The sequence below is a fragment of the Somniosus microcephalus genome, chromosome 32 (genome assembly GCF_052327205.1).
Source record: "Somniosus microcephalus isolate GS21.2 chromosome 32, FLI_Smic_1.0, whole genome shotgun sequence".
Lineage (NCBI taxonomy): Eukaryota > Metazoa > Chordata > Chondrichthyes > Squaliformes > Somniosidae > Somniosus > Somniosus microcephalus.
In genome coordinates, this window is record NC_141018.1 from 30,075,446 (window position 1) to 30,088,966 (window position 13,521).

Consider the following 13,521-nt stretch of genomic DNA (forward strand, 5'->3'; position numbering starts at 1 on the left):
AACCGTGCAGACCAAGAACTTCTAAGCTTTGACCTGTGATCTATGCTGAGTTAGCTGGTCTTAACTGGGAACAGGAGGAGGGGCTCAAGTTTGCTTCACTCCCTCCAGCTTATTGTAGAGCAAATCTTCCATGTTTCTCATTTCCGAGCACTACCCAACGACTCCGACTGGAAGTGTGCCCCTCAAGTGAGGACAGCTATGAGCTTTGGTTGCGACTCCGCTCCTGTCAAATTGCTCCCTGCCACATTGTCAAGCTCACAGGAATGATGGATGCTTGGGCGGGTTACTGGAAGGCCAATAGGAAATTGATACGCACAAGGAGTCTAGCTCAGAAAAGGGCAAGGGAGAAAATCCAGCAAGGAAAAAAAAAAACTCCTTTTAAGCTTTTATATGAATTCACTTCAAAAACCCCAAATGAACAACTATTTATCATTGTTAAAAACCATCAACAAGGAGAATGACAACTTAAACTTTGTATATAATTTTTAAAAAGGTACCTTTCTCATTGCTCGTGTTAAAAACAAATTTGGTGTTACTATTAAATATTCTCCCCTCCTCTTCCCATGCCAAGCACCATTCCTCAACCAGACAGGCAAGCAACGGAGCTACCCCTTCACTCCCCAGCGATACTCCACAGAACCACAACATACATGAGCATGAGCGACACCTGCCACGCAAGGGCCTGGCCTCCACTGTGGTGCATCTCAGTTGATTGCACAGTGGAGTTTTCAAACTTGTGTCGTATTACTCCGGGATACAGCACTTTTAAGCATATTGAACCACAATCACAAAAATATTTCTCTTTGTGCTTTAACATAATGGCCCAGAAATTCGGGTCCCCACGCATGAGTACGCACCGGGTACTCACGCGTAGGCCCAACGAAAGTGCCGGTTTTGTGCATGCACCGCGCAGGAAACCGGCACTTCCGTTCCCCTGAAAGAAGGGGTTCAGAAGTCGAACGCGTGCGCCGGAGAGGCAGCGCGTGCGCATCGAACTTACGTTTTTTTCCCAGGTTTCTCTGGGAGGGTAAGTCTCCAACAGTTACACTTTTAAAAAGCAGGCGCAAGGCCTGCTTTTAACAAGGTAAGTGGTGAATTAATTAAAATTAAGACATTTTTTCCACAGGTTCATTATTTTTTAATACTTTAAAGGTTAAGTTTATTTTTAGCCCCGTTAGAAAATGTAATTAATTTTTTCAAAAATGTATATTGTTTAAAATAGTTATTTCATGTAATTTATAGTTTATTTTAAAAATGCGATTTTTAAAAAATTTATTTAAGGTTTTAGTGATGTTTTGAGGCTTATAGTATTTATAGGTTTGACAGCTCCTCCTGTCAAACTTATGAATGAAGCATTCCCTGCTACCATTGGCTCTCCATGGCCCACGTGGTCCCGGGGACACTTCGAACTAACTGCGCCCCTGGGATATGCAAGCACCACGCGCCGGCAGTTGGAGCAGGCCCAGGATCGGAATCCCACGCGGGCCCACGGCACAACGGCCGGCGCGCTAGGTAAGTGCAGGTCGGAGGCTTGCACCCGCGGGAAGCCTCCGACCCGAATTTCTGGGCCAATAGTCTTCAGTAACCTAACACAGCAAGTCATGTATTAAATAAAACCAGACTGGACACTATTACTTCCAGGTTATCCACAGGTCTGCTAATGTCACTCATTTCTGTAGTTCTTGCAATCCTTGAAAATTAGTACAACACAACATAACAATTTAATTCCAAATATTAACATAGAAACATAGAAGATAGGAGCAGGAGTAGGCCATTCGGCCCCTCGAGCCTGCTCCGCCATTCAATGAGATCATGGCTGATCATCCAAATTCAGTACCCGGTCCCTGCTTTCGCCCCATATCCCTTTAGCCTTAAGAAATATATCCAACTCCTTCTTGAATATATTTAATGAACTGGCCTCCACCGCCCTCTGTGGCAGAGAATTCCACAGGTTCACCACTCTCTGTAATGAATGCATTTGCCAAAGGAATACCTTAACACATTTATAAAGTTGCTACACAAGAACAGAATACTTAACCCAATCTTGTTAAAATCCAAAGAAACTGAACACTTACAATAATTAACTCAAATTTCAACCTTTGCTCAACACAGGATACTGTTTTTTGAAACTTCGTGCAATACTGCTAGATATTCAATCACAAGCTATTTTATAGTCCTGAAGCGTAACTATTCCACTCATAATGCTCAGGAATTTGCAGCACAGGCCACAGGAAACAGCTTTTCAGTTCCACATGGATGTTAGTTACTATTTCTCACAGCTAGACTTCATATTGGATTTATTAAAAAGTGTTTAAAAATCTGGGTCAATTAATAAAAGGTTTACTGACTACAAAACACAAGTTAATTATTATATCTGTGCTCAGAATCTGTCAGTAAACTATCACGCTCTATTGGTTAAAAAAGGAGGAATCTCTGAACTCTACCTACAAACTGAAATACAGTTATCAGTTTTAGGTCATCACTTGACATTCTTCCCTCATTATACCTATTTTGCAAAACAGTAATAATTCTATATCAATGCAAGTTACACAATGTCAAGCTGAGAGCTCTAGAGGCTAAAACACAAGACCTAGTGTTATGACTACGCTATCCATTTAAGTAGACGATACGCAGCCTGTATCCTTAAATTAAGAATTCAAAGTGCAATCATGCCAATTCTAAATAAAGATTGGAACACGTGTGTATGGGTGTGTGCATTTCTCCCATACACCACCCCCCCCGCCCCAAGTCAATACAAGCAGAGTAGTGAGCTGTTTGGACTTGTCCAGCTTCTGTTTAACTCACGAGCACTGAGACAGAGTTGTTTTCAACTATAGTTGAAAAGGGGAGAAGAAAAACATAACCTTAAAGCAATTTGTCCCACCCGATACTTGTAAATGGGAGGGGCACCAGTTCTTACAACTATATATAGAGGGGCACCAGCTCTTATAGCCCCATATAGAGGGGCACCAGCTCTTACAACCCCATATAGAGGGGCACCAGTCCTTACAACCCCATATAGAGGGGCACCAGTCCTTACAACCCCATATAGAGGGCCACCAGTCCGTCTAACCCCATATAGAGGGCCACCAGTCCGTATAACCCCATATAGAGTACTGTAAGGATTAAACAGAGTTGTAAGTAGAGAATAAATCCACAGGAGGGATTTAATCACTAATTAAGATTAGCAAGAATGTCAAGTAAAAATATTCTCTCTCCCATACAAAGTCAACACAAGCACCAGTAGTAAGCTGTATGCACTTGTCCAGCTTCTGTTTCACTCACGAGCACCGAGAGCTGTGTCAACTATAGTTGAGGAAGGGAATAGAAAGATATAACCTTAATGCAATTTGTCCCGCCTACTCCAGCTCCAAATTTTTGTGTTTTGATACTTTTAAGTGGCAGAAGCACCAGCCCTCAACACCCCATGTAGAGGGGCACCAGCCCTCATCACCCCATGTAGAGGGGCACCAGCCCTCATCACCCCATGTAGAGGGGCACCAGCCCTCATCACCCCATGTAGAGGGGCACCAGCCCTCATCACCCCATGTAGAGGGGCACCAGCCCTCATCACCCCATGTAGAGGGGCACCAGCCCTCATCACCCCATGTAGAGGGGCACCAGCCCTCATCACCCCATGTAGAGGGGCACCAGCCCTCATCACCCCATGTAGAGGGGCACCAGCCCTCATCACCCCATGTAGAGGGGCACCAGCCCTCATCACCCCATGTAGAGGGGCACCAGCCCTCATCACCCCATGTAGAGGGGCACCAGCCCTCATCACCCCATGTAGAGGGGCACCAGCCCTCATCACCCCATGTAGAGGGGCACCAGCCCTCATCACCCCATGTAGAGGGGCACCAGCCCTCATCACCCCATGTAGAGGGGCACCAGCCCTCATCACCCCATGTAGAGGGGCACCAGCCCTCATCACCCCATGTAGAGGGGCACCAGCCCTCATCACCCCATGTAGAGGGGCACCAGCCCTCATCACCCCATATAGAGGGGCACCAGCCCTCATCACCCCATAGAGAGGGGCACCAGCCCTCATCACCCCATAGAGGGGCACCAGTCCTTATCACCCCATATAGAGGGCCAGCAGCCCTTATCACCCCATATAGAAGGCACCAGCCCTTATCACCCCATATAGTGGGGCACCAGCTCTTACAAACCCATATAGAGCACTGCAAGTGCTGTTAAGCAGAGAATAAACCAACAGGAGTGATTTAAGCACTAAACAGACGATTAAGACGGTCGGATAGAGATGTTGCGGGGTCTGAGACTGGGTTTACAGAGAGAGAGAGAGAGTGAGGCGTTGAATGGATTCCACTGGAACCTGTGGCGTGCAGACTAGGCCCCGAATCCAACTCCCAGGCACAGCAGCAGCCTCTGCTTCCCCCCGGCCCGGGTTTCGCGCGTTTCCCAAGCGGACGGCACGGCAGCATCCCTTACGTTTCCAAAACGGCGATGACGCTGGGACAGCGGGTGGCGGAGCTCCTTAAAGAGGCTGGAAATCGACGGCAGCGCAAACACCGCGCTCCGCCATCGCCCTACACCGCCCGGCCGCGGCTTCTGCGCCTGCGCGCCCACGCCCGGCCGGCGCTGACGTCACCTCCGCTTAGCAACCAGCGGGCCCTTCCTGCCTCCCCTCTCCACACTTGCCCATGGCAACAAGGACATCTTTCCCCTTGCCTTGTAGGTAGGCATGAGGGCTTGTGACTTTGTACAAGGAGCTGAGACTTGAGCTCTGTAAATGTGATTTACTGTAAAATGTTCAAATTTAAAATTTGAAAAAAAACAAGGACATCTTTCCCATCCGACCACCGCAACCACTTGCATTTCCAGTCCAGGATGCGTCCAGGGCCCGCCAAACACTCCTTCCAGGTGAAACAGCCATTTACAGCCCAATTTGGATATTGTGTGCAGTTGTACAGGGCCTTGGTGAGACCACACCTTGAGTATTGTGTGCAGTTTGGGTCGCCTTATCTGAGGAAGGATGTTCTTGCCATGGAGGGAGTGCAGCGAAGATTCACTAGACTGATACCTGGGATGGCAGGAATGACGTATGAGGAGAGATTGGGTCGATTGGGCTTGTACTCGCTGGAGTTTAGAAGAATGAGAGGGGATCTCATTGAAACTTATAAAATTCTAACAGGACTAGACAGACTAGATGCAGGAAGGATGTTCCCGATGGCCGGGGAATCCAGAACCAGGGGTCACAGTCTAAGGATAAGGGGTAAGTCATTTAGGACTGAGATGAGGAGGAATTTCTTCACCCAGAGAGTGGTGAACCTGTGGAATTCTCTACCACAGAAGGCAGTAGAGGCCAATTCATTAAATATATTCAAGAAGGAGTTAGGTATATTTCTTAAGGCTAAAGGGATCAAGGGATATGGAGAGAAGGCAGGGACAGGGTACTGAATTTGGATGATCAACCATGATCTCATTGAATGGCGGAGCAGGCTCGAGGGGCCGAATGGCCTACTCCTGCTCCTATCTTCTATGTTTCTATGTTTACTTGTACTGCTTGCGATGTAATATACTGTGTTCGCTGCTCGTGCAGCCTCTACCTTGGCGAGTGACCAAAGGCAGATTGGGTGACCGCTTTGCGGAACACCTCCGTTCAGTCCGTAAGGCATAACCCCGAGCTTCCACTTAAAGTCTGTCACTTTAATTCTCCCGCTGCACTCCCACTCTCTCAGGTGGACAGACATAAAAGATCCCGCGACACTATTTCGAAGAAGAGCAGGGGGAGTTCTCCCCGGTGTCCTGGGCCAATATTTATCCCTCGCTCAACATCACAAAAACAAAGTATCCGGTCATTGTCACACTGCTGTTTGTGGGAGCTTGCTGTGCGCAAATTGGCTGCCGCGTTTCCTACATTACAACAGTGACTACACTCCAAAAAGTACTTCATTGGCTGTAAAGCGCTTTGAGATGTCCGGTGGTCGTGAAAGGCGCTATATAGGTGCAAGTCTTTCATTCTTTCTCTGACCTCTTGGTCCTCGGCCTCTTACACTGTTCTAACAAACGTAAGCTCGAGGAACAGCACCTCATCTTTCAATCGTGGTGTGGAGATGCCGGTGTTGGACTGGGGTGGACAAATGTAAGAAATCACACAAATGTAAGAAATCACACAACACCAGGTTATAGTCCAACAGCTTTATTTGAAATCACATCTGACATTATTCTCTGACTATATAAGCTGTGTTTTTATGCATCTCTCCACTCCACCTGACAAAGGAGCAGCGCTCCGAAAGCTTGTGATTTCAAATAAAGCTGTTGGACTATAACCTGGTGTTGTGTGATTTCTTACATCTTTCAATCAGCTGCTTTACAGCCTTCTGGACTCAATATCGAGTTCAACAATTTCAGGCGATAACCTCTGCCCTCATTTTTTCACATGGCCGCTGTTTGTGATTCTGCAATTCCCATTTACACCTCTTCTCGACTCATCTTTGGTTCTTGTCCCATTACCATCTCCTTTTGCCTTGCACCATCATCCCTTTTGTCTTTTCATCTCTCAACAACAACTTGTATTTATATAGCACCTTTAACATAGTAAAACATCCCAAGGCGCTTCACAGGAGTGTTATAAGACAAAAAGATTTGACACCGAGCCACATAAGGAGAAATTAGGACAGGTGACCAAAAGCTTGGTCAAAGAGGTAGGTTTTAAGGAGCGTCTTAAAGGAGGGGAGAGAGGCAGAGAGGTTGAGGGAGGGAATTCCACAATTTATGGCCCAGGCAGCTGAAGGCAAGGCTGCCAATGGTGGAGCGATTAAAATCGGGGATGCTCAACAGGACCGCAGAGGAGGAGCGCAGAGATCTGGCAGGAAAAAAAAGGAAAGGCTTGCATTTCTACAGCGCCTTTCACGACCACCGGACGTCCCAAAGCGCTTTACAGCCAATGAAGTACTTTTTGATGTGTAGTCACTGTTGTAATGTAGGAAATGCAGCAGCCAATTTGCGCACAGCAAGCTCCCACTGGCTTCAACAAGGTAATGACCAGATAATCTGTTTTTTTTTGTGATGTTGATTGAGGGATAAATATTGGCCAGGACACCAGGGATAATTTCCCTGCTCTTCTTCGAAATAGTGCCGCGGGGTCTTATACATCCATCTGAGAGAGCAGATTGATTTAACGTCTCATCCGAAAGACAGCAGCTCCAACAGTGTAGCACTCCCTCAGTACTGCACTGGAGTGTCGGTCTGGATTTTGGTGTTGAAGTCTCTGGAGTGGGCCCTGAACCCACTACGTTTTGACTCAGAGACGAGGGTGCTGCCCACTGAGCCACAGCGGACTCTATATCAGAGGATAGTAGGGCAAATTTGTAGTCAAAATTAAGGACCTGTAAGGAGTGGGTGTCGGATTTATGATAAGGAAGACTGAAGCTAACTGTTAAACAGATAGAGCAGAACAAATTAAGCATTTATATAGTAAAATATAAAGTAAAAACTGCAAATGCTAGAAATCTATCAAAAATAAAAGTAGCAAATGCTGGAGTTACACAGCTGGTTAGTCACCTGTGTATGTTTGAGTGTGGGCCCTTCATCAGAACAAGATTGGATGAAGGATATCTGCCCCAAACATCACAACAGGTGCCTTTTTTTAATTAAAATGATAAGGAGATTGTCATCAAACAATGAGGGGTACAATTAATATAAAACGAAATCATAAAAACTTTATAAGAATATTATTTACACGCCCTCCAGTCTCTGCGGTGCCCACTGTTTGCAGAAGGCCTCAAGTATACCGGCAGACACCACTTGCTCCTTCTCCAGCGCCACCCAGATGCGGACAAGCCCGTGGAAGAGAGGCAGGCAGCCATAGCGACCACCCCCATGGGCTACATCCAACCTGGACCTGTGGATGGCCGCCATGGCCAGGCCCAGGAGCAGACCCATGAGGAGGTCCTCCAACTTGCCCCCCACCAAGTAGCCAAAGATCAGGAGTGTGGGACCAAAGTGGAATCAGAATCATAACAGCTTGACTTGCTGTTTACTTATTATTATAGAAAGAAAAACAAAGAAAGACTCACATATAGCACTTTTCACAACTTCAGGATGACCCAAAGTGCTTTACAACCACTGAAGTACTTTTGAAGTGTAGTAGCTGTTGTAATATAGGAAACACGGCAGCCACTTTGCACACAGCAAGGTCCCAGAAACAAGGTAGGTGCAGAGAAGATGTTTCCCCTCGTGGGGAAATCTAGAACTCGGGCATAGTCTCAGAATAAAGGGATAAAGGGTCGCCCTTTTAAAACTGAGATGAGGAGGAATTTCTTCTCTCAGAGGGCCGTAAATCTGTGGAATTCTCTGCCCCAGAGAGCTGTGGAGGCTGGGTCAGTGAATATGTTTAAGGTGAAGATAGACAGATTTTTACAAGATAAGGGAGTGAAGGGTTATGGGGAGCAGGCGGGGAAGTGGCTTTGAGCCCAAGATCAGCCATGATCTTATTGAATGGCGGAGCAGGCTCGAGGGGCCAAGTGGCCTATTCCTGCTCCTATTTCTTATGTTCTTATATAAATGATTTGGGCATGTTAGCAAAGTTTGATAATGATACCAACTAGCGGGCACAGCGAACTGTGAGCAAGAATGCAGAGAGCTTGTCGGAGGACAGACTCAAGACGCAGTTCAATGCAGAGAAATGTGAAGCTGTACATCTTAGGAAAAAGAAAGAAGTATCCCTTAAAATGTAAGACTGGTATAAAAGGGTATAGAGGCACCGGAATAAAGGACACAGAGGCACTGGAGGAAGAGCAAGAAATATTTACAAGCATGATATCAGGACAGAGAGGTTATAACTATCAGGAAAGACTGAACAGGCTGGGGCTCATTTCTGTACAAAAGAGAAGGCTGAGGGGTGAACCTGATAGAGGTCCTTAAAATTATGAAGGTGTTTGATAGGGTAGACCTAGAGAAGATGTTTCCACTTGTGGGAGTCCAAAATTAGGAGTCATAAACATAAGATAGTCACTAATAAATCCAATAAAGAAATCAGGAGAAACTTCTTTACCCAGAGAGTGGTTAGAATGTGGAAATAGTTGAGGCGAATAGCACAGGAGCATTTAAGGAGAAGCTCGATAAACACATGAGGGAGAAAGGAATAGAAGTATATTGTGGCGGAGCCACCAAAGGACTCAGATCGTTTGTACATAATTCCTTTAACAACATGTTAGCTACAGTGTGAGTCTGTATCTTTATTTATGCTGTTTAACTGTACAGAGTGTGGTTACTTTAACAGCGCGGTTAAAACGTGATGACGTCACGCCGTTCATCACGTGATCCCCCACTGGCGGGAAAACGTGATGACGTCAGCCACAGGACTGCAGGGGCAGTCCTCGTGGAGCCTCCAGAGAGAGCAGACCTACATTCGATGTTATCCTGCAGTTTATTGTTAAAGCCTGTTTGTTTCATTAAAGTGCATTTTGTTTGATCGCCTGAGTAGAACTCAGTCTTTTAGTTCGGAACCCACGTTCCTACAATATGTTGATGGGGTGAGATGGAGAGGGGTTGGAGGAGGCTCGAGTGGAGCATAAACACCGGCACGGACCAGTTGGGCTGAATGTCCTGTTTCTGTGCTGTAAGTTCTATTTAATTCTATGTAAAGACTCCTCACAGAGTGGAGGAACAGAGAGATCTAGGGTGAGTATGCACAGATATTTAAAGGTGGGAGTGCTGGGAGAAAAGCGTATTAAAAAGGGCAATTCTGATTCTGGGTTTGGTGCATAGGGACATTGCATATAAAAACAAAGTGATGTTAAATTTGTGCAAGATGATAGTTAGGTCACAGGTGGAGTATTGTGATTAGAAGAACATTAGAGCCATGAATGGGTACAGAAAGATACGAGAAACGAGAGGTTATAATTATAAAGAAAGGCTTGAAACATTAGGGCTTTTTTACCTGGAAGAGTGCAGATTAAGTGGGATGTAACAGAGGTTTTCAAAAGTATAAATAGGCTTGACACGGCAAGTAGTGAAATATTGTTTCGACTAGCTGGTGAATTAATAACAAGGGAGCCGACACTCAGGATTGCCATTAGAAGAACAAAAGCGGAAGTTGAAAGAAATATTTTCACACAGGGAGTTATTAGAACATAGAATGCTTTCCTACAAGTGCCTATTGAGGTAGAGACTATAACATTATTTAAAAGAAAATTGGATAAGCATTTGAAAGGGAAGAATATAAAAGGCGACAGGGAAATGGCAGAGAAATTGGATTAGACTCGCGAGCTCCAGTTAAGGAAGTATGACAGGGACAGGCATGATAGGCTGAAAAAGCTGCACTGTAATTTCTATGATTCATAAACGTCTTGTACAATGAATCACTTTGAAGCATAGTCATTATTGTTATGTCGGCTAGCACAGCAGTTATTTTGCACACAGAACTGTGATGGACAACCAGTTAATCAGTACTTCTGGCGGTAGTCGTTAAGCAAAGAATGTTGTCCAGGAGAACTCCCTGGTGCTTTTTTAAAATAACGCCATGGGATCTGCAACATACCGTGGAACCGGCAGTGCCCATCACCCATGTGCTTGCTGGCCTACATTGGCTCGCGGTCCACCAACACCTTGACTTTAAAATTCTCATCCTTGTGTTCAAATCTTTCCGTGGTCTCACCCCTCCCTATCTCTGTAACCTTCTCCAGCCCTCCAACCCTCCAACTCTGGCCTCTTACGCATCCCCCACTCCCATCACCCCACCATTGGTGGCCGTGCCTTCAGCCGTCTAAGCCCTAAGCTCTGGAAGTCCCTCCTTAAACCTCTCTGCCTCTCCACCTCTCTCTCCTCATTTAAGACCCTCCTTAAAACCTCCCTCTTTCACCAAGCTCTTAATCACCTAATCTAATATCATCTCCTTTGGCTTGGTGTTAATTTTTGTCTGACTTACGCTGCTGTGAAGCACCTGGGGATGTTTTCCTACATTAAAGGTGCTATATAAATGCAAGTTGTTGTATTGTTTTAGCCATCGCTATAGCTCATGCTTAAAGTCTCCTCTATTGTGTCGTAAAGTCCAGCAAACATTTAGTGACATGAATCAGTCGTTCATGAAAGAAAGACTTATGAAATAATACTGAGCAGCCTACGGGTGGCACTGTCCAGGGAGAGTATAAATACTCGGGCACGGGCCCAGCTTGCGCAGGACATTCTTAACAGGAACTAGTGAAGGACACAACTAGACCTCCATGTTGTAAAGCAGTTGATTAAAGCTTTGTTTAACGCTTAGACCAAGTGCCTAGTAGTTTTCTTACGTCATCTAGGTTCCCTCCTTGGTCTGTGCTGACTAACTAACCTCACCTGGGCTAGGGAGTGGATAATCAGCCTCAGTTCCTAATCCTCAGAGGGCAACCTTGACTAGAACAGCATATGGGGATCGGGCAGGAAAGTGGAGTTGAGCTGGAAGATCAGCCATGATATTATTGAATGGCGGAGCAGGCTCGAAGGGCCGAATGGCCTCCTCCTGCTCCTATTTCCTATGTAACACATTTATGAATGCTGTATAAGGGCTTGGCTTAGACGTCCTTTATAGTTGGATAGGGTGCTGGCACTCACTGTCAAGACTCATACATGAATACCCCAGCTGAGTGACAGCAACCAATAGCCGTGGAACCATAACCCACGGAGTCAACGCCTTCAGGAGAGGAAGGGAGGTAGAAAATTGATGAGCACAAAGATCAGCGAGAGAAAAAGTGTGTAGGCTATTTTGATGTATTTCAACAATCTGGCCTCAGGTGACTGTCTGTGTGGAGTTTGCACATTCTCCCCGTGTTTGCGTGGGTTTCCTCCGGGTGCTCCGGTTTCCTCCCACAGTCCAAAGATGTGCGGGTTAGGTTGATTGGCTATGATAAATTGACCCTTAGTGTTAGGGGGATTAAATACGTGGGGTTACGGGGATAGAGTGGGATATGTGTTGGTGTAGGGGTTACGGGGATCGGGTGGGATATGTGTCAGTGCAGGCTCGATGGGCTGAATGGCCTCTATCTGCACTGTGGGGTTTCTGTGATTTCTGTGAAGCACAGTTCCACCACGTGTTCGATTAGGTTTCTGATTTTTTTTATCATAAATTTCACTCTGAATACATAGAAACATAGAAAAATAGGAGCAGGAATAGGCCATTCAGCCCTTCGAGCCTGCTCCGCCATTCAATATGATCATGGCTGATCCTCTATCTCAATACCATATTCCCACTCTCTCCCCATACCCCTTGATATTTCCCCAATCTTGATGTTTGTGCCTCACTCTACACCAACATTGATATACAGTATTAAATTATATCAAATGTGATTTCACACTTTTACCTTCTTGTAGTATTCAGTGCTTTTTTCTTGGATTTATATTCTTTGCACTAAAAAGCAAAATCACTGTATAAAGATTCTGTCAGGTTTTTAAAATTAAAATGGCTTTCTACAAACTATAAGAGGCATATTTTAAAAACTCCTTGGCGTATTAAGAACTACTAGCGGCAACCTACGCAGTGCCTCAAATAAAAAGACACTGAACCTCCCCCACTACGCAAACACTTTTACTTCTTGAGTTCACAGCAAGGTCACGCCTGTTCTCTTAAAGTGGCAGCTCACGAGCTTCATTTACGGATCAATTTCTCCATTTTTTGATTTGTAAGACAGAATACCTTCTAATTGAGGAAGCACTGACCGATGAAGCGTGCGGTTGGGAATGCAATCAATCGCTGATTCAACACGGAGTAGATCTAGAATAAAGCAAGCAAACTAATGGGCGACTGGTTGCATCTCGATTGTGCAGTAATGCCTTCAGCCACTCCTGTAACCCTTGTGTACCAGTACGGCACTCAAAACACATCCTGCATTTCCACAATGAAGACAGATAGTTGAGGTCCAAACACTCATGGGTATTTAGTTTGAAGAATCAATCCCAATCTTTGTAACACTCATCAGCTCCTGAGCCTTTCCAGACCTCTGGGAACACACAGCACCCTTTTGCTATATTAATCAGGCAGTGCCTTCAGGAGATTAAAGGAGAAAATGCAAAGGAAAAAGTAAAGTGTCTCTAAATGAAGCCTAAAATAGCTACAGCTATATCTATAAAAAGACAAGATCAGTTATTGAGCATACTTTTGAAGTACCGAGATTAAGTCGAATGTTTCTTGATTGATTCTGTGGTTACTTTTGCATATAAGCCATTAAGGGTGCATAAAATATTTGTAGTTTCCTACAAGCTGTGTAATCTTTGAATGCAGAAGGGATTGCAACGGCAGTTTAACGAGGAACATATGCGTGCAATGGAAATAGAGCAACAGGAACTACAGCAACTTGCTCGAGGGGGTGATGTCCTGGCATTGGTAAGAGAGACACGCAAGCACCTGATAAAAAAATGACTTCAGTTAAATCTGCTCAGCAAAACTGATGAACTGGCCTTTTTCGTGATATTGCTACTGCTATTTGGCATTGCTCACAATGAAGCCTCACAAACATGATCTGTCATTTAACAACAGGAAATGCTGGAAACACTCAGCAGGCCAGGCAGCATCCGTGGAGAGAG

General features: G+C 45.4%; 1 protein-coding gene across 3 annotated transcripts in view; it reads right to left on the reverse strand.

The window, feature by feature from the left end:
• Window positions 1-12,413, reverse strand: part of edc3 (enhancer of mRNA decapping 3 homolog (S. cerevisiae)) — a 109,689-nt gene extending 97,276 nt beyond the window's left edge. Inside the window, exon 1 of one of the 3 annotated variants that reach the window (XM_085972269.1) lies at window positions 12,303-12,413. The gene's annotated coding sequence lies outside the window, so the exon portion shown is untranslated. Of the gene's footprint in view, window positions 1-4,336; window positions 4,422-4,452; window positions 4,593-12,302 lie in introns of those variants that run through there. The other 2 variants (XM_085972268.1, XM_085972270.1) reach the window with 2 other exon arrangements.
• Between the last annotated feature and the right edge of the window lie 1,108 nt (window positions 12,414-13,521).